The following is a 22,514-nucleotide window of genomic DNA, read 5'->3' on the forward strand; positions in this document are numbered from 1 at the left end:
GCTTTCTTCGTCTTCGAATTATCATCTGATTTCGAAGCATCATCCTTCTTCTTATCTTTCGGCTTATCAGACTTCTTCTTCCTATCATCAGAAGTCTCATCATAATGCTCCACCAACCTATCCACAGCAGCAAAAGCTTCTTCAAGTGTTCTAATCCTCTGCCTCTTCACTTCATTGCATGCCCAAGGCTTCAACCCAATAATGAAGTTGAACACCTTGTCCCTCTCCGCCATGTCAGGAAGTTCTAGAACCGCACTTGCAAACTCCCGCTGATATGTCTGAAGGTTCCCGATCTGCTTTATGAACTTAATTTTCATCCTTTCTTCGCACGTTTCATCCTGAGGACTGAAATGGGTCTGCAAAGCTTTCTTCATCTCATCCCACGAAGTAATGTCACCAGCAATGCCATTGGCAATCTGATCCATCCATCTTCACCACCACATCTTAGCATCCTTTGTTAAGAACTGAGCAGCTACCTTGACCTTCGTCTCATCATCAGATAGACCCAATCGTTCCAAGTATTTCTCCATGTCCCATAGAAAGTTTCCAAGGGTCTTTGCACTCCTTGTACCATCGTAATCTTCCGGTTCCTTGATTTTCACATGAGGCACTCCTCCACCTGAGTTATGCCTCACGGCCTTCTTCAACACCGTGATCTCATCTCTGGCTTCGTCAAGAGATTTTCGCAAGCCCACGATCTCTGCAAGACCTTGGTCTCTTTCCTCTTCAACCTCCTTGACCCTTACTTCAAGTTGTGTACACATAATATCAGTGTACTCGTGTTGAGTCCGAAGTTCATCGAGCTCTTCCTTCATCTTCGAATTGGCCTCTTGCTCCTTATCGAACAAGTCCAACTTCTTAGCCCAGAAAGCTTCCAAGTCCTCCATCCTTTCCAACACTTTTTCCATAAGTGCTATAGTAGCATCCTTCACACCGTGACTAGACCCAGCCTGAGATTCAGCTACCATTGCTAACAGCTTCCTTCTTCTTTGCGATCTAGTTTCGACCATCCAACAGCTTCACCAAGATGCCTGCAACCTGAACCAGCCCTTGTTCCACTTGTATGTGAAACAGCTTCCTTCACCTGCAAGTACCTGCTTCACTATCTTCAATTGTCACCAATTGTCAAGCTTCTTCAACCCTGAATCAACTTTTGGCTTCCTGCAAGACTTCTCCAAGTCTTCAGACTAGCTCTGATACCACCTGTCATGATAGTGCAGTGGGATCAGCACTTCATCGTCAACCCAATCATCAGCCTGCTCTAATACCAACTGTCACGCCCCCATGCTAGCGGTAGTCTTTCAACCGCTCTTAGCGAGGTGTGGCACCACCGAACACTTTCTTTTCACCAATACTTATGTTCGTGGACTAAGCCTAACCACTTACTCCTACTTAGTTTGTGTTTCGCAACCAAGTATTATTACGTTATCCTTTATACCAATGAACACGCATACACATTCATTAACATCAGCGATTATAAACTAGAGCACAATTGCACAGTATAAAGGGAGGGGCAACTCCCTGAACAATGAGTCTGCCCGATAATATATTATACAACTTTACAAGGTTACAATGCTTTACAAGTATACTTGGAAACCCCAAGTTTCATACTTAGCCAAATTTACAATCCAAGGCAAAACTCGGTTGCCTAGCTCGTTGGCGCCTCTGCACGGTCGCCGCACGACTCACCAACGCTTCGTTCACCTTGTCGCACGATCGTGTTGTTTGCCCAACTTGGGCGTGCCTCCAAGTCGCCACACACGGGCGCCTCTACCCGAGACACACCTCCATTCACAATCTCAACACTTCACCAAGTCATCGTGCACACTTGCACGATGGGCAGGCGCTCACCCGAGTCACCCAAGAACTCATGCCAAGTCGTCGCACAAACTAGGGGCTTCTTCGTTTCACCGTTGGGCACCTTCGCACAAATCGGGCACCACACACCCGTGCACGCCCTCAACCAACCATCAGGCACTCCTGCCCGCACCCTTCACCCACAACCGATTTAAGCGTTCTTTCACCGTGCAACCAAGCCCAAGAATGGGCGCATCAAATCTGTGCCTTCTTCTCCTTAGTTTTGTGCACTAGAACTGCGCCTTAACTCCTTGAGCGAGTGATCGATGTCCAAATGACTCAACGCATCACCAACATATACCCATGGCAGGGCGAGTTGGCTCACCTGGCCAACTCATCCACCATGCTACACATGCCATCAAATATCATGTCGGCCCCTTTGTCAATGTAGGTCAGCCTCCATATGTTTATCGCCATGCCACCACGCATATAAACACTCGCTTGCCCTCCACATATGCGCATAACACTATCGCATCCTCAAGAGAGAGCTCGCACTTCGTCCAAGCACAACTCGTTCAAGCCTCAACCATGCTCGTTCAAGCCTCACCCGCGGTTGCACTTCAACCGGTAGAACGCAGGTCATTACAAAATCAATCTCTAGCTCGAATTGAGATGATTAATTGAACAAATACACAATTATAAAATGATTAAAATTCATTTTGAACATTAATAATCTTGAAATGTGGAATTTTATTTTTCATCAAACAATAATAGTATTTGAAAACCTACTTTTTAAATGTTTGTTTTTTATACCATTTATATTGTGTTTATTTTTTAGGATTTTTTATTTTATTTTTTTTTCAATGGTCATTATTGTTTTCTGAAAATTTAGGTTGAATTTAAATTAGGGTTAGTCTATATATTAAATAGAAAAATCAGTGTATAAGGTTTTTATTATGATAGTTTATATATTTTATAATTAATTTCAATTTTCAATTTATTATTTTATATATGAATTTAATATTTGAATAAAACTAAATTATGTAGTCTAAGGTTGTTTAGAAGAAGCAAGTTGTGCTGGCACGATCTTAGCTAGGATATTGATCATCTTCTTGTCTATGTTGACGATATTGTTTTTCTCGCAAAGTGCCCATCTTATCTTAATAAGCAACTTAGACTTCTTAAAGATTTATGCTCTACCATGGGTATGATTGTTAACATTGACAAAACAAAATTTATGATTATCAAACCCAAGAATGACACTAATGTTAATTTTATGTATCACAATAGTAACTTGGAGGGAGTGTCTTCTTACAACTTGTTTCGAAGAAGCAGGTTGTGCTGGCACGATCTTAGTTGGGATAGTCATCATCCTCTTCTCTATGCTGACGATATTGTTCTTCTCGCAAGGTGCCCATCTGATTTTGATAAGCAACTTAGACTTCTTAAATATTTCTTCTCTCCCATGGGTATCACTGTTAACACTGACAAAACAAAAGTTATGATTATCAAATCCAAGAAGGACACTTACGCTAATTTTATGTATGACAATAGTAACTTGGAGGAAGTGTCTTCTTACATGTACCTAGGAATTGATATCCATCACAAGCTCCACTGGAACTATAGCATTGAGAAAAGGATTAATGGGGAGTGGAAAGCTTATTTTGGTTTTGAAAATAATTGTAAAACGGCAAACCTCATTATGTGGGAAAGAAAGAAGTTCCTCTTTGAAACTTTAGTCACTCCTGTTATCTTATATGGATGTGAGGTTTGGGGTTGCAATATCTCTAAAGAATGAGAAAGATTGAGCAAATCCAAAAGCGTTTTATAACGTATAACCTCAAAATTAAAAGCAATACACCCTATCATATTCTCCTTATAGAAGTGGGTCTTTCCCCCTAACGAGAGCCTAACTATGACTAGGATTTTGTTGTACAAGCACAAACTCAATAACATAGGAGACCATAGACTTCCTAAGCTAGCTTTAAATTCCAGTGAAACCCACCTAAGGCTCAAACCAGGTTGGTATAAAGACACCAGGGCCTGGTTAAACCATTGGGAGATCAACGAGAATGTTGCATTGCAAAACATTAATAACATTAAAAATATTGTTACTTCTAAGTTCAAAGAAAAAATGTGGTGTGAGAAAGATTTAGTAGCTAACAGAAAATTAAGATATTATAATGAAGTCATCAAACCCACCCTAGAAGATCAAAAGTACCTCTCGATTTTAACTAGCTCAAAGAAGAAAATTAATATAGCCAAGATTAGAACGGACTCTCATGAGCTCCATAGTGAAACGGGTCATTGGGCAGTTCCTAAAACACCATGGATGGAAAGAATCTACCATCTATGTGAGAATATGAACATCAAGGATGAAAATCACTTCCTCTTAGAGTGCCCCGCGTACAACCACATTAGATCTTAGTTTCATAATCTTTGTTGCAGTATTGACCTTCCTAGCCTTTTACGATGTCAAAATTATTGTGAGCTCGGGAGGCTTCTCGCTAAGCTTTTTGAGCATTGGAATAAAATCTTAAATCAAAATAATTAATTCGTTTTCTTTAGGTCGAATAGACCAAAGTTTGGTCTCAATGGACGTAAACACTCATCATCATCATGATATAATTAATTTAACTTTAAGTAGTATAATTAAATTAAATTATACTGAAATAAAATTTATTGAAGAAATATATACTTTATAATTAATAAATATTTATCATAAATAATTATATATATAATTATAAATCTAAAATATTAATATATACTACTATATATACGGAAGAAAATAGTATTCGATAAATTTTACATAAAAATATATTATATAATTTAAAATTTATATAAATGATGAATAATATATATATATATATATATATATATATATATAGATATAATTTACCATTTATATAAAAGACGAATAATATATATATATATATATATATATATATATATATATATATATATATATAACTTTTATTAAATAATAGTAAATTTTAATAAATTTAAAAATTATATAAAAAATAATATATAATAAATTTAAAAAGTTATATAAAAAATAATATATATATATATATATATATATATATATATATATATTTATTTATTTATTTATTTATTTATTTATTGATAATGTAGAAATATGAGAAAGACATACTACACAGTATTAGTGTAGTGTTGGAAGGCAGAAATATTATTAAAGTCAATTTCAATATGTGATTTTCATAATAATTTTTTAAAAATAATTTATATTAATTTTTTATAAGAAAATTTTAAAAATCAATTTTAAAATTAATCATTATTTTATAGTTAAACTTTCAATAAAAATAATAGATCTCTTAAGGCATTTCACAATACCTATGCAAGAAAAAGCAAAAACAACAACGATAATGATTCAGAAACAAGAAACAAGATACCGAAAATTGATGAAGTCAAAACATCCCCAAGAGATAGCAAAAACAACAACGATACTAATTAAAAAACAAGATACAGAATATTGATAATAAGGCTATGAAAGAGTCTGCCAGTGCTGCTATCTATCCATATAACACGCTTTCATAACGTTTTCCAGTCAAAACTTTTTTGGTTTTTTCATGTGTCAATAAATGAAAGAGTCTGCCAGTGCTGCCATCTATCCATATAACACGCTTTCGTAACGGTTTCCAGTCAAAAAACTATTTTGGCTTTTTCATGTGTCAATAAAACAGCTTCTTCATTTCCACGGCAATGGAACAGGCCCACTGTTTTCAGTAGTTGGCAAAACATGAAAGCATGCACAATGTCTAGCTCATCTGATTTCCAATGCATTGATTAGATGGTTGACCAGCACTTCTCACATTACAGGGGTTATCCTTTAAGGGTCAAACGACCTTCTGCCGCTGAATGCTGAATACCTTGCCAGCTTCATAGTCATTGGAGATTGCCCTTCCTCGGCGCCCACCCTTCCTCTTGCGCGATGTAATCGCGTCACCAACCCACCATGCAGATGTAGATGATTCTGAGCCAGAAACCTCCTTTTTCAGGAATACAGAAGAAAGGAAGCGCTCGTCCTCCATAAACAACTGAAAATTCATACACTGAAGCATGACATCCACTGCTTCCAAGTTGAAATTTACAAAACAACCATCTTTAATTATCTCACATAGTCCTGCCACTAAATCAGGAAATTCTACTAACAGACCATCCGAGACTACCTCAACAAAACTAGTGACAAACAACATCATTTCTTTTTTATTGTGAGGATGAGGTGTTTGTTTGAGGAAACGCTTTTTTTCCCTCTCCCATCGCACCATTGTCGTTGTTTTCACTTGGATATTCTCCGCTTCACCAGTTTCTCTTGCCAATGACAGAGAATATTCCATCATGAGGGGTTCATTCACTTCATAGACTGGACAATCCATGAGCGCTTTAACGAGCTGATGTCTCTTATCAGCTGGAATTTTGAGCGAAGGTTTTGCAAGATATGCAATAAGTATTTTGCACAATCCCATCCCCAATAACCCCTCTCTCGGTGTTGGCTTTTCCAAAAGCAGATTCTCAGGAGCAGAGATCTCTATTCTTCTCACCCATTGTGATAGATTTTTAACTCCAATATTATTATAAATTGAAAACAAAACATCCAAAGGTATTTCAGGATTACAAGGATTCGGCTGCAAAGTAAAATTTAATCTTGCTGAATATTCTTTGAATAATTCTTTCAGCTGCAAGTCATCAGGGACAAATGCTTTGTATTTGATACAAACACGAATATCTCCCTGATCTGTGCATACTGGCACTTTACAGACACCGTCGCTTTTAAGATATTGCTTCATCCAAGAGGAGGAACATGACCAGTTTTGTACAATATGCTTCCAGATCAAACAACATTCTGATTCCAATATACGATGCCTGGAATTCGCTACCCATTCCCGCCACAGGGAGCAGTAGTCTTCCATTCGTGGATGTCTAGGCACACCCAGAGGTTTCGAGAAGAAATCAAGCAGCGATGGCTCATCATACCAGCCTTCCAAGACCTTTAGCCTTGATTTGAAAATGCCATCCACATCATGCACAACACATGAACTTGCATCATGCCAACCATCATTTGGAATCCAAATTATTAACAGTTTGCTCTCGTGAGACTTCCATTTTGAAGCCTATAGATACTTATACAGCCTTTTTATCGCGTTAAAATCTTTATGCTTTCGAATATGATGACCCACAATTATGTCACATCCTTTTCCAAATTCAGTGACCACTCCCACCTTTTTAAAAGTGTCCTTGAATTCATGAATAGTTTCTCCATAGTAGTCCTCATCAATAAATGGAATATCATCATATTGAAGGGGAGAGGATTTCCCCTTGGAATCAAATAGCAAAGACCTTGATGGGAATTTCTGATAATTCTAAACAACAATGAACAGAGAACAAATGCTTTGTTTCTTAGCACAGGGAAGCTAAAAATTTGTTTGATGAAGACAGAGTTTCAGAACACACATAAAAGACTTGTATTCATTAATAGAAAACAACTGTTACATAAAAGATATCTTCCTCTATCAGAGAACGCTTCAGTTCCAACAAGAATTTACTCTATTTCTCCAAAAAACTAACACTGCTGAAACACTCTGTTTCTGCTTTCAAATTTTACACTGCTGTGTGTAAAATTTTACTCCTTACACTCACGCTGCTGCACATTACATTTTACATATTCTCCACAATAAAAATTGTGATTCCACGCTGCCCTGTTCCCTCCTTCGCACTGTTGTGCGTATTACATTGCATATGTAACTAAAACAAAAAAACAAAAAAAAGACATTAGATATTACATGTCCCATGAATAAAAATAAAATTAAAGACTTCACCTAAAATCGACCAACCACAGTAAATTTCCTTAATTACTTCAACATGGTGTTATATTAATTTCTGGAACGAAGGTACAGTCAGCGAACTAGATACGGCTTTTCAATCAGCGTACTTCAATGTACATTGCAGTAAACAAACAACATGTTGCCGCTAGCAAAACCATAGATTTGGTCCACTTTAATCGGACGGCTGTTGGTAATATCGCGCAGCCTTTTCTGCTGAAGTTTACGCGCCGGGGAAATGGTTTTTCCAAAACTACTCAGTACATGTGGCAGCTGATAACTGTGATCGCTGCCCTCCAAAAATTACCGATGTTCGTTGAAAGGCAGTGCAGGGAGCTGACGGTGGTTTTCTGCTACATGGTAGTTGAAATTACCATTTCAACACTCCTCTTTAATTTCAACTGTTGGGTTATCAGTCATACCCAGACATTTCCTCAAAAACTCAAAACTTTTATGCCCCAATGGTTTGGTCAAAATATCTGCAACCTACTCTTGAGTTCTGCAGTGTTGTAAAACAATTTCTCCATTGTTTACCAATTCCCTGATGTAATGAAACTTTGTGTCAATGTGTTTCATTCTCTTATGAAACACAGCATTCTTGGATAATGCAATAGCTGAACTATTTTCACAAAAAATCACAGTTCCTTTTACTTACTCTTGGCATAAACTCCTTAACATCCTTCTCATCCAAATTGCTTGACACGCTGTTGTTGTAGCTGCCACATATTCTGCCTCTGTTGTAGACAATGCTACAATAGGCTGTTTTTTAGAAGCCCATGAAATGGCTCATGAACCCATGTGAAAAACATAACCGGATGTGCTTTTCTGATCATCTACACTTCCAGCCCAATCACTATCAGTGTATCCAATTAAATATGAACATTCTTAAGCAGTGTATAAAATGCCAAATCTTTTAGTACCTTTAACATACCTCAAAATCCTTTTTGCTACCTGTCAATGTGCTTCTTTTGGCCTCTCCATGAATCTGGAAATTAAACTAACAGCGTGCATTATATCCGTCCTAGTTGCAGTCAAAGACATGAGGCTGCCAACTATGCTCTTGTACAAACTAGGATCAAAATACTTTCTATTGTCCTCTTTGTTGAGTTTTAATCCCATCACTGTGGGAGTGATTGTTGCTTTGCTCTCCTGCATATTAAATCTTTCCAACACTTCATTAACATATTTTGCTTGTGAGATAAAAATTTCATTTCCATTTTGTTCTACTTCTATTCCTAAGAAGTATCTCAGCAAACCCATGTCTGTCATTTCAAATTCTCCTTTCATGACTGTTTTGAAATTTTCAATAAGATAATCATCATTACCTGTGAAAATAACATCATCAACATATAACACAACAATTAGTAATTTACCATCATTTTCTTTGATGTAGAGGGTGGGTTCTCTCTCACACTTTTCAAATCCATTTTCCAGTAGATAGGAATCTATCCTACTGTACCACGCTCTTGGTGCTTACTTCAGCCCATAAAGAGCTTTCTTCAATCTACACACTTTGTGCTCTTGGCCTTTCTTTTCATAGCCTAGAGGTTGCTCAATGTAAACCTCTTCCATTAACACTCCATTTAGGAATGTTGACTTCACGTCCATTTGGTAAACTTTCCACTTGTTTTGTGCTGTTATGGATAGCACTGCTCTTACGGTTTCCATTCTAGCAACCGGTGCAAAAGTTTCCTCATAGTCTCTTCCATACTGCTGCTTGTATCCTTTGACAACCAGTCTTGCCTTGTGTCTTTCTATTTTGCCTTCAGTATTACTCTTGGTCTTGTAGACCCATTTAACTCCAATGACTTCTTTTCCTTTTGGTAGTTCAACTAAATCCCATGTCTTGTTTCTTTCTATGGCATTGATCTCCTCATCCATATCTTCTATCCATTTCCTATCCTTAATTGCTTCTTCGAAATGAATAGGGTCATCAACATGACAATATAAAGAAAACAAAGAGTTCATACCTTCATTTGTTGCCTCTTGTTTATAAATATCACTTAAATTTCTGAACTTCTTACCTCTTTCATTTGGTGTACAAGTGCTTGAAGAAGCACTTGAATTTCCTTCTTGTGGTGTACTTGGAGAAGCACTTTCATTTCTCCTCAAGGGTATCTCTTGCTGCCCTTGTGTTGGTGCTGTTGTTTGGGGATGTATTTCAGCCATCTCCTCATCATTTTCAACATGAGACAAAGAGTTTTTAACATTCACTGTTTTCTCTATGCTTCCATCCCAAGCTTCCTCCTCAGTGAACTGAACATCTCTACTCACAATAAGATTCTTGGTGGATGGGTTATACAACCTATAAGCTTTGAATTCCTCACTGTATCCAATGAAAATACATTTTTCCCCTTTGTTGTCCAACTTCTTCCTTAGCTGATCTAGAATGTGTGCATAAGCCACACATCCAAAAACTTTCATGTGGGTGACTCCTTGCTTTGTCCCACTCCATGCTTCTTCCGGCACTCTGTTCATGACTGCTTTTGTAGGGCATCTATTCAAAATGTACGCTGCACAATGTACAGCTTCAACCCAATAATCATTTGGCAAATGCTTTGCCTTTAACATACTCCTCGCCATATCCATGATTGTCCTATTCTTCTTTTTGGCAACTCCATTTTGCTGCAGAGTGTACCTAGTGGTAAATTGCTTGTGAATTCCATTTTCTCTACAAAAACGTAGAAATTCTTTGGAGATATACTCACCTCCTTTGTTAGTTCTTAGAACTTTGATATGCAGCCCACTTTGGTTTTCTACAAGTGCCTTAAAATTGTAAAACCTTTCAAACACTTCACTTTTGTTCTTAAGGAAATAAACCCAAGTTTTTCTAGTAAAATCATCAATGAATGTTAGTATATAGTGGTTGCCTGCAAGTGATGGAGTTTGCATCGGTCCACATAAATCTGAGTGGACAATCTCTAAGGGTGCTTTTGCCCTTATGCTTTTCCCAGACGGAAAACTTTCTCTGTGTTGTTTCCCAAAGATACAACCTTCACAAAGGCTGTCTAGTTTCTCTATCAATGGTAATCCTCCTACCATTCCTTTTCTATTCAAAAAATGAAGACCTCCAAAGTTGATATGTCCAAATCTCAAGTGCCACAACCAGTTTTCATCCTTGGGTTCGCTTTGGAAAGCCTCTTGAGTCACTGCTGCAATTTCTTCTTTATTTTTTAAATCTACTTTCATCCTGAGAGGGAACATCCTATTCCTTGTCATCTTTACTTCAGCAATACATTGTTTGCTGGGTTTTTTTATCCATGATGGTGCATAGATCATTCACAAAGAAAACATTGTACCCCTTTTGAATAAGTTGTCCAATACTTAAGAGGTTACATTTCATTCCAGGAACATAATAAACATCTTCTATGGTTTTCTTTTCACCTTTCTTTGTTAAGACATTTACTTCTCCTTTTCCCATAACAGAAACTTTATTATCAGTCCCTAGTGTGACTTGTGACTTCACACTCTGATCTAACATAGAAAACAGGGCTATTTTTCCTGTCATATGGTTACTGCAACCGGAGTCTAGAAACCATACATCTTCACTCTTTTCTTCAGCCATATCATAGACTAAAAACAAATTATCTTGGCTGATATTTTCTCTAGTGAAATTTGCACTAGTTCTATTATTCATATCATGCTGCTTCTTCCTACATTCATTTGCATAATGCCCGTATTTTTTGCAGTAGTAACATTGGACATTGGATTTATCATACCTTTGTCCTTGAGCATGATGTTGTCCACTTTGTTGGTTGTTGCCTCGACCTTGGTTCTGATTTGGATTGCTGCCTCTTCCTTGAGAATTTGTTGGACTGTTTCTTCCACCTCTATTTTGGCTTCTGCCTCTTCCTCTCTTGTTTCCTCTGCCTTGACCTCTTCCTCTTCCAAAGAACATTTGGGTCTTAAAAGCATTTTCTAGAGATGAGTTTTCATTTCTACTCAATCTCTACTCATGTGTTATCAGTGATGCATGTAGTTCATCAACTGAGAAGTTTGTGAGATCCTTTGTCTCTTCTATGGTGGTGACAATCACATCGAACCTTGAGGGTAGGATCCTCAATAGTTTCTCCACAATCCTTCTTCCTTCAAGAATCTCTCCATGAGACCTTATCTGTGTGACCAAACCAATCACATGTGTGAATAATGAGTCAATATTATCTGACTCCTGCATGCAAAGATTCTCAAAATCTCTCCTCAGCAACTGTAGTTTTGCTATCTTCACTTTCTCCATGCCTTGATAGGCTATCTTGAGAGTTTCCCATGCTTCTTTGGATCTCTTGGCTGCTGCTATCCTTGGAAACACATTCTCATGCACTGTTTCATACAAGAAGTAGAGGGCTTTAGAATCCTTCTTCTTATTGCTCTTCAACAGATCTTTCTCTGCCTGAGTTAAGTTATTAAACTCATTTTCATCTGCTAGTTCTTCAAAACCATCCTGAACAAATTCCCATAAGTCTTGGGAAGCAAGCAAAGCTCTCATAGTTATTACCCAATAGTCATAGCTTTTTCCATTAAATTGTGGGAGCTGAGTATTACAGATACCCATGCTAGTGCTGGCTCCAGCCATTCTTGCACTCTTAACTATGCTTTAAAATACTTGACTGTGTATTTAAAATAACTGACTGCCTTCAACAAAAAACTAATCTTGAGAAATACCTTGGATTTTTTCTTGACTGAGTCTTCACTCTGCTGGAGAAGCTGCTGCAATAAGAAATCCTTCCTTCAGCTTCTTTGACACCTTCAAAGAGCCTGGACAAGCTCTGATGCCATGATGGGAATTTCTGATAATTCCAAACAACAATGAACAAAGAACAAATGCTTTGTTTCTTAGCATAGGGAAGCTAAAAATTTGTTTGTTGAAGACAGAGTTTCAGAACACACATAAAAGACTTGTATTCATTAATAGAAAACCACTGTTACATAAAATAAATCTTCCTCTATCAGAGGGATTACAACCAGAACGCTTCAGTTCCAACAAGAATTTACTCTGTTTCTCCAAAAAACTAACACTGCTGAAACACTTTGTTTATGCTTTCAAATGTTACACTGTTGCGTATAAAATTTTTACTCCTTACACTCACGCTGCTGCACATTACATTTTGCATATTCTCCACAATAAAATTTGTGATTCCATGCTGCCCTGTTCCCTCCTTCTTCGCACTGCTATGCGTATTACATTGCATATGTAACTCAAAAAAAAGACATTACATATTACATGTCCCGTGAACAAAAATAAAATTAAAGACTTCACCTAAAATCTACCAACCACAGTAAATTTCCTTAATTACTTCAACATGGTGTTATATTAATTTCTGGAACGAAGGTACAGTCAGCGAACTGGATACGACTTTTCAATCAGCATACTTCAATGTACATTGCAGTAAACAAACAACATGTTGCCGCTAGCAAAACCGTAAATCTGGTCCACTTTAATCAAACAGCTGTTGGTAATATGGCGCGGCCTTTTCTGCTGAAGTTTACGCGCCGGGGAAATGGTTTTTCCAAAACTACTCAAGACAGGGCAGTTGATAACTGTGATCGCTGCCCTCCGAAAATTACCGGTGTTCGTTGAAAGGCGGTACGGGGATCTGACGACGGTTTTCTGCTGCACGGCAATTGAAATTACCATTTCAACAGACCTGTTTGGAGATTCGAAGCCTCTGGATGTTGCTTTCCATTTGCCTTCCGAAATACTATGTAGAAAAGCATCAGGAAACTTGCGTTTTTTTTTCAAATATCAGATCCACTCTAACAGAAGAAATGCATTCTCCTTTTCCAAAGCATGGGAAACAGCAGGAAGCTTGGCATTCAGAGGAAATAGCTCCGGAATATCTACAACATCGAGATCTCTTCTAAAAAATGTAACCAAATCAATATTTGAATACATCGAACCTCTTCCACAAGGTGGGAGCATAATGGAATCTCCAGAAACCAAATCATTGCCCGAATACATCAAATCTTCTGCACAATGTAGTAGTTTAAGGTAATCTTCAGAAAGTGTTTCAAAATCCAGAGTCCAGGGATTCTTTCCCATTAAGTTGGCCCAGTTACCCGTTGAGGCAGGCAAGAGAAACTTTCGTGATTGTCGTTCCCTGATTAGATACCCATCCTCAACAACCAGGGGAATATTCTTGCAAAGGCTGACAAGCTGTTTGTACAAGATTTTGTTATTTATATAGGAATAGTGCAAAAAATGTGCAGTGGTGATAGCAAGTTGACTGTCTTTCTATTTTGATACAACATCCAGTCGCTGCTTCGCAAACTTTAAGGTAGAAAGTTCTATAATTTCAGGATGTTGTTTCAACCACTCACACGGTTTCTTACTTTCCTTGGGATTAAGATTTGTGATTGCTTTCTGAGTAGATTCGGGCATTAAGTAATATTCAACAGCACTTCCAAGTTCTCCAGACCATTTTGTAAGCCATGATATGTGCGATTCCTTCAACGAGAGATAAATTCTGGTGTGGCCTGCAGCATCTAATACACTAGCAAAATATGTGGTTTTGGAGGAACTTATATACTTCAACAAAGGAGTGTCTTGTAGGTGATTTGAAAGTCCCTCCCAATTTTCAGCAATAAAACAAAGAAGTTCAACATACAAATCTTCAAGAAGGCCTTCCAACCAACCAGACAACCGAATACAGGGAGCATACCAATTATAAGAGACCTAAACTACGCCCAAGAACTTTAAACCATTATAAAACTTTTCTTTATCAAGGGAAGGATGGACTATGTGTACATTACAACAAAACAGATAGGCTTGTTCACTTCGCTGACCTTATTTACTTGCTCTCTCAAGAATGTGTTTAAACGCCAGGAGTATTGTCCGAGCTTCTACTGGCTTACATAAGATTTTACCCCCAAAGCTGACGTCGCATAAAATCACATCCTCTGCTTTTAATTGTGCCTAAATGGCATCTCTGACTTGTGTTAGCTGTGGATAGCAAGAAATATCACATGGAAGGTACCCAAAACCCCAAACTTTTGAAGATAAGGGTGACTTAGCACTTATCAGAGTACGGAATGCTGAACAAAATGCTAACGGGATACAGTGAAGGATTCCCTGGTTCCAATTGTTATTGAAAATGATGCTTCCTCTTGATGAAAGCAGTAGAAAGTCTGCTTGTATAATAAATGGAAATCCAGTGACCATTTCGGTGGGATGTAAGGCATAGATACCCGCAGCTATCATATTTTTTCTTGTAAAGCGTTTGCTCAATGGAAAAGCTAATGTAATGGCCCATTTTGCAACATCTTTCCTCTGCTCAACTCGATACTCATTTTCCACGGGAAACCATTGCCTCCACATATAATAACTTCATTTTCTCATCGAAAATTGATCTTCTTCTCTTACCAAATGCAGAACAAAGGATTTGGTGTCATTGGTCCGAGAGCTTCGAATGTCATTTTCTCAAAAAATAGAGATTTTATAAGTTCTGTTAAGATCACCGTGTTTCAGTTCACGAACTGAGAGCTTCTTTATCTTATACATAAACAAGAGAACTTCAGGATGAATACTCGAGAGCTGTTGCTTTACAGCTTCAACCTTCTCAGGACGTAGGGGTAGAACTATAACAGTATTGGAAGTTGGCAACCATAAATTTCTTCGAGTTGTGCAGTGCATGTCTTATCTTCTATCCATTCGGGGATAATATATCCAATATTAACATCAGGGGGAGGGATTTCATTGAATATTATCTTATATCTGTTGCTGAATATGCAAGGTTGGCTTGTGACCAAGAAAACGCTCTTCATTCCAATGCCTAAAATGAAAACAATAATTTTCCTTTCAAAAACGAAAAACCACACAATCATCTAATTGGACTGATGTCTAATTTAGAAACAAGGCAGATGTCTATTTCATTGCAGGAACAGAGTGACTAAAACATATGTTTAATACATTTTTCTCCAATATAACCATCTCCCTTGTCATTCGTTTTGGTAGATCGTCTCACGCTGCACATGAGATCTGACGGTGGAAGATATGTTTGATTTAGGGTTTTTTTCCCTAGAAGTCAATCCTTCTCTATATACGAGGGAATTATATTGCGTCTATGTAGATATGTATTCTGAGTGAGAAAGAGAGAGGAGATTGTGTGAGAGCAAAGAGGGAATTACAACGGATCCACTGTAGGTTGTATCTCTTCAGTTTGTTGGATAATATAAAAGGAATGACTGTTTTTCTGTGGACGCAGCCCAAATTGGATGAACCCGTATATCTGTGTCTCTCTTGTTTTATGTGTTTTCTTTGTTTATATTTCTGCAATATATTTTGTGTGTTCCATTGTTCTGTAATATATAATTTTCTAACAATTTGTATCAAAGTTGAAGGTCTATTTGGTGGATAAACTCATAGAAGAGAAGGGTTCCTGGTTGGGGTGGGAGCAATGGCGGAAGATGGTAGGTTTAGGGTCGAAAAATTTAACGGCCAAAACTACCAGCTATGGAGGATGCAGATGGAATATTATATTTTTCATAAATATCTATAACTTCCATTGAGCGGAAAGACAAAGAAGCCGACGAATATGACAGACACAAAATGGGATTATCGATACAAAGGCACTTGGAACAATACGGCTATGCCTAGCAGCGTCGGTAGCCTTTAATATTTCAAAGGAAAAGACAATAGAGGGTTTAATGTCGACATTGGCCAAACTATATGAAAACCCTCTGTCTCAAATAAGGTATTTCTTATGAAACGTTTATTTAAGATGAAGATGCTAAAAGGTGGATCTGTTGTTGATCATTTAAATGAATTTAATACAATTATCAGCCAATTAAGTTATGTAGGGGTAACTTTTGATGATGATGTTAGGGCTCTGTTATTTCTGTGCTCATTGCCAGAAAGTTGGAATGGTTTAGTTATGGCCATTAGTAACTCTGTCTCTGGATCTAGTACTTAAATTTTTGATGATGTCGTCAATGCAATCCTTAGTAAGGAAACGCGACGGAAAAACTCTAGTGAGACATCAGGTAATGCTTTGACTGTAAAGACTAGGGGAAGAAAAATGGAAAGAGGAAAGAGCCCAAGATATCACAATAAGTAAAGGAAAGATAGATCCAAGTTCAGATCGGGGATAGTGTGCTGGAAATGTGGGAATAAATGACACCTGAAGAAAGACGACAAGTCTCAAAAGGGAAAATAAGGAAGCGCACAACAAGAAAACAATCATAAAGCGAATGTGACAGGGGATGTGTTGCAAGATGCTTTGATTCTTTCATTAGAAAATATTATTGATGCCTGGGTGGTAGATTCAAGGGCCTCATTCCATGCCACACCTAATAGGAAACATTTTCATGATTATATTCAAGGAGATTTTGGACAGGTTCGATTGGGTGATGATAAACCCTATAAAATCATCGGAATGGGTACAGCTTTCATAAAACGGAAAAATAGAAATCAATGGCTATTGAAGGAGGTAAGGCATATTCCATATTTGAAGAAAAATCTAATTTCAATTGGGTAGTTGGGAGGTGAACACTGTGAAACTACTTTTACAGATAAAACCTGGAAGATCACTAAAGGAGCCCCGGTAATAGCAAAAGGAGAAAAGGTTGGTACATTGTATTTATGCAATGGTATTTCTAATTCTGTTAATGTTTTAACCTCTACAGGAGAAGATATGGCATTGTGGAATCATAGACTTGGGCACATGAGTGAGAAGGGGATGTAGATTCTTCACTCAAGAAATTCGTTGTCGGATTTGAAGCATGTTGATTTAAAATTCTGTGAGAATTGTGTTTATGGAAAACAAAAGAGATTCAGATTCCTCTGAGTTGGGAAAGAAAAGAAGAGCGAAAAATTAGATCTTGTACATACAGATGTTTGGGGACCTACTCAGGTATCATCTCTCGATGGCTCTTGTTATTATGTTATTTTTATTGATGATGCAACCAGAAACCTAGATTTATGGTATTCGAAACAAATTTGATGTATTTAATACTTTCAAGAAATAGAAAGCTTTGGTTGAAAATGAGACAAGAAAAAGGTTGAAGTATCTTAGATCGGACAATGGAGGTGAATATTGCAGCAAAGAGTTTGATAGGTATTGTTCAGAGAATGGAATTCACAGAGAGAAGACAGTTCCAAAAACACCACAAGAAAATGGTGTGTCAGAAAGGATGAACAAGATAATCATGGAGCATGCAAGGTGCATGAGATTGCATGCAGGATTGTCTTTACAATTTTGAGTAGATGTTGTAGATATTGTTGTTTATCTAATAAACATAGGGCCTTCAAGTTCCTTAGATGGGGATATTCCAGAGGAGGCATGGATAGGTAAAAATGTAAACTACTCATTTTTAAAGACTTTTAGTTGTGAAGACTTTGTCCACATTAATAAAGAAAATAGAACAAAGCTTGAGGCAAAATCAAAGAAATGTACCTTTATTAAATATGGTATTAATGATTTTGGTTATCGCTTTTATGATTATGAAAAACTCAAGATCATTAAGAGAAGAGATGTCATATTCAATGAAAAGGTCTTGTATAAGGATCAAATGCAGGAAAAGAAACAGGAAAAAGAAAACAAAGAATACATAGTGCTTGATGAGATCACAAAAAAAGTGAAGGTCCATGAAAATCATAATGATCAACAATCAGAAAAACAACAACAACAAGCACCTCAAACACCTGAAAGTGGTATTAGAAGATCTAACAGGAGAAGTAAACCCCCTGAACGATATTTTCCTTCATTATATTATGTATTGTTGACTAATTCTGGTGAACCAGAATGTTATGAAGAATCAGTACAGGTAGAAACCAGGAAGAAGTGGGAGAAAGCCATGAAAGAAGAGATGGACTCCTTAGCACATAACCAGACTTAGGACTTAGTCAGGTTGCCTGTAAGTAAAACAACATTGCAAAATAAATGGGTTTACAGGTTGAAGGAAGAAGATGGAGGTAAAAAAGGTATAAAACTAGACTTGTGGTGAAGGGGTTTGCACAGAAAAAGGGTATAGACTTTGATGAGATATTTTCTCCTATTGTTAAAATGACTTCAATAACAACTATTTTAAGTCTAATAGCAGCTGAAGATTTGCATCTTGAGCAGCTAGATGTAAAGACAGCCTTTCTCCATGGGGATTTGAAGGAAGAGATATATATGCAGAAACCACAAGAATATGAGGTAAAAGGGAAGGAGAAACTAATGTGCTGGTTGAAGAAGAGTTTGCATGGCTTAAAACAGGCTCCAAGTCAGTGGTATCATAAATTTGACAGGTTATGTTTGAACAAGGTTATACTAGATGAAACTCTGATCATTGTGTTTATCTCAAAAGGAAAAATGATGGCAGTTATATTATATTTTTATTGTATGTAGATGACATGCTTGTTGTAGGTTTTAACATGCAGGAAATAAAAGTGCTCAAAAGAAAATTGGAAAATTCATTTTCAATGAAGGATTTGGGTGCTGCAAAACAAATCCTTGGTATGAGAATAACTAGAGACGGGAAGAATCGAAAATTAACATTGTCTCAGAGTGAGTACATAGAAAAGGTGTTAAAAAGATTTAATATGCATAATGCAAAACCTATTAGTATAAATTTGGCTAGCCATTTCAAACTAAGTAAAGAGGCGTGTCCCAAGACTCAGGAAGAAATGGCTTATATGTCTAAAGTTCCATATGCATCAGCAGTTGGAAAATTAATGTATGCAATGATTTTCACGAGTCCTGATATTTCACATGTGGTGGGAGTTGTAAGAAAGTACATGAACAATCCAGGAAAAGAACATTAGATGGCGTTGAAGTGGATTCTCAAGTATTTGAGAAGTACCACAAATCAATCATTATGCTTTGGTGGTTCAAACATTGCTTTACAAAGATATGTTGATGTAGATATGGCGGGTGATAAAGATAACAGGAGGAACACCACAGGGTATGTGTTTACTGTAGGTGGAACAATTGTCGGTTTGGTTTCAAAACTGCAAAGTGTTGTTGCACTCTCAACGACGAAAGCGGAGTATGTTGCTGCTACAGAGGCTAGTAAAGAAATGATTTGGTTACAAAGGTTTCTGGATGAATTGGTTAGAAACAGGTGTTGGGCAGGTTATACAATGATAGCCAGAGTGCCATACACCTTGCAAAGAAATATGCATTTCATTCCAAGACTAAACATATACAGCTCAAGTACCATTTCATACGATTAGTGTTGGAAGGTGAACAGTTGACGCTGGAAAAGATACACACTAGCCAAAATCCTGCAAATATGTTAATAAAAGTTGTAACAAGAGAGAAATTGAGATTCTGCTTGGTTTCAATTGGTCTTCAAGTTTGATGACGAAGATGAGAAACAAACAAGTCCAAAGTGGAGTCATTGTCCAGCAAATGAAGCAGCGTCGGAGTTGCTATAATCAGTCTCTAAGTGGGAGATTGTTGGGCGTGGAGCCTAATTATCTTCTTTATTGATAGGTATCGTTGCATTGGACCCCATTTTGTAATGTGGCGGAACCTCCACCCGTCTATGTACACTGCCAGGGGGGTCCAAGGGGGGCGAAGACGATTATTTGGAGCTCCCCCTTGGTGGGGGATCAAGGGCAGGGCCCCCAAAGCTAAAAATAGATGTAAAGTTGCCTTGTAAAATGTTGTAATTTCGTAGTCAATCTGGATCGTTCATTAGGCGAAGATCTGACGATAGAAGTTATGTTGAATTTAGGGTTTTCTGCCTTAGAAGGCAACTCCTCGCTATATATGAGGGAATTGTATTGCGTCTATGTAGATATGTATTCTAAGTGAGAAAGAGAGAGGAGATTGTGTGAGAGCAAAGATGGAATTACATCAGATCTGTTGTAGGTTGTATCTCTTCAGTTTGATGAATAATATAAAAGGAAGGATTGGTTGTTTCTCCGTGGACGTCGCCCAAATTAGGTGAACCACGTATATCTGTATCGCTCTTGTTTTATGTGTTTTATATATTTATATTTCTGCAATATATTTTGTGTGTTCCATTACTCTGTAATATATATTTTTCTAACAAATCTTTCCCTCACTATCCTCAATACCATTATCAATGTTATCCATACCATTCACCTCCACCACAACATCAGTTTCACCCTCAGTTGACCTCAATTCAACCTTTCCCATTACCACCCACACAAACACCCCAAAGATCCATTCCCACTCCACTACCTGCACAACCATTTCGAATTCCAAACAAAAAAACACCTCAATCCACTTACAATGATGAGGTATTGCAAAATGATTCTCTAGGTTTCATTGAAGAACAAAACCAGAAGAAGAAGATTCAGATAAGGTCCAAGAATCATGGATGCATGTCGATAAAGAGTAGTTGTTGTAACATGAGATTGAAAAGTTTCAGGCATGCCTATCACCAAATTCTATGAACAGGGATCACATCTATGAAGACTTGCATGGCGTGAGAACAAGAAGCCAAGGAATACAATATTACATAGAATATTGGTTGAAGACATCCATTGGAACTAAGTATTCCATTCTTCAGTATCTTCTGACATCATCTCAATTAAGGCAGTTGGTCTCTCATACACTGGCACATATCAAAGAATATATTTCAAACTTGCATATGAGTTTATATTACACGCATGGTTCCATTGGAAGTATTCATATACTTGAATGGGATTTATTTTTCAAGTAGATTAGGATATATAAAAAATAAATAAATAAAAGTAAACAGAAAAATAAGTCCTACTGTGAAAACTAACTTGCTGGCGCAATTGGACATGAGCTTTGCTTGAAAACCAGGAAACTAGCGAGCAAAGTTCACAATAAGTTCTGCAATTTTATGATGGTTTCAATATTTTATTATGGTTCTTCAAATCATTTTTGGTTCTATGCTCGAGTTGGCTGATGTGGGATTCCTTAAGACCCACCTTCCAACAGAACTTGTGCCATCGACCTCAACACCTTATCTGGGATCAAGATTAGAGATTGTTTGGAGTGCCTTGGAACTTGCATACATCAATTTCAAGCCTTCTCATTGACAACATTAAGAATACAACAATGTATCTTGATTGTCAGATCTTGCAGGTGATTCGACTTCAACACATCCATTCGTCCCTGTCAAAATGCACTCAGGTACCTTGACACTTATTTACATTATCGATGAGTTGTCTCAGATTGGTTAACGATTTTCATCAGTGATTGGTAATCCAATGATTTCTTTCCATGCTTGACTTTGGCACATTCATTCGCATGGTAAGAATTGTACCATGAATTTTGGTTTTGGATGAAGACTATATGGTTTTATGGAATCAACAACAACTTGCAACAATATATTTTATTGGTTTCTTGTAGCAGCATGTTCATCTTTTTATCATTCAACAGCAACATGATGACACCATTACAATGTTTTTTCATTCATTTCATTTTCAATAAAAACAATAAAATTGGGTCTATTTCAGTCAATATGCATTATGTTTCATGGTTTTTACTTCATCATGTCGTACACAATCCAAATTAGAAATTCAAACTCCAAGAAAACAACTTTCTACAAAAATTGACATTTTCTGCAACAACTACGAAAAGTTACAGTTTATGCATCTATTGCTCTAGCAACCCTTTTTTTTATTGTAGCACCTTGTTCCAGAGGCAATTTTGGCACAAGTATTACAAGAGATTGGAGCAAAAAAAAAAAACTGAAGTTTCGGGTTTTTTTAGAGTATGATAAATTGAGTAAGATGTGGACAGAATTCCAAAAAAGTGCAATTTTCCAGGACTTTTCAGTGGATTTTTAAGGTAGATTTTCAATTTTTATCATTGTGCACAAATTAAGACAAAATTTGGTATTTTTTCATAGCATCTCCTGTTCATCATCAAAAGAGGATTTTGAAGGCATGTAGCATAAAAAAATGTAAAAAACATTGTCCTTTTGAATCACAAAATTTGGCCTTAAAATTAG

This window comes from Pinus tabuliformis, chromosome 2_1 (assembly GCF_031772625.1).
Source record: "Pinus tabuliformis cultivar Carrire ecotype Pingquan chromosome 2_1, CPIR1, whole genome shotgun sequence".
Classification (NCBI taxonomy): Eukaryota; Viridiplantae; Streptophyta; class Pinopsida; order Pinales; family Pinaceae; genus Pinus; species Pinus tabuliformis.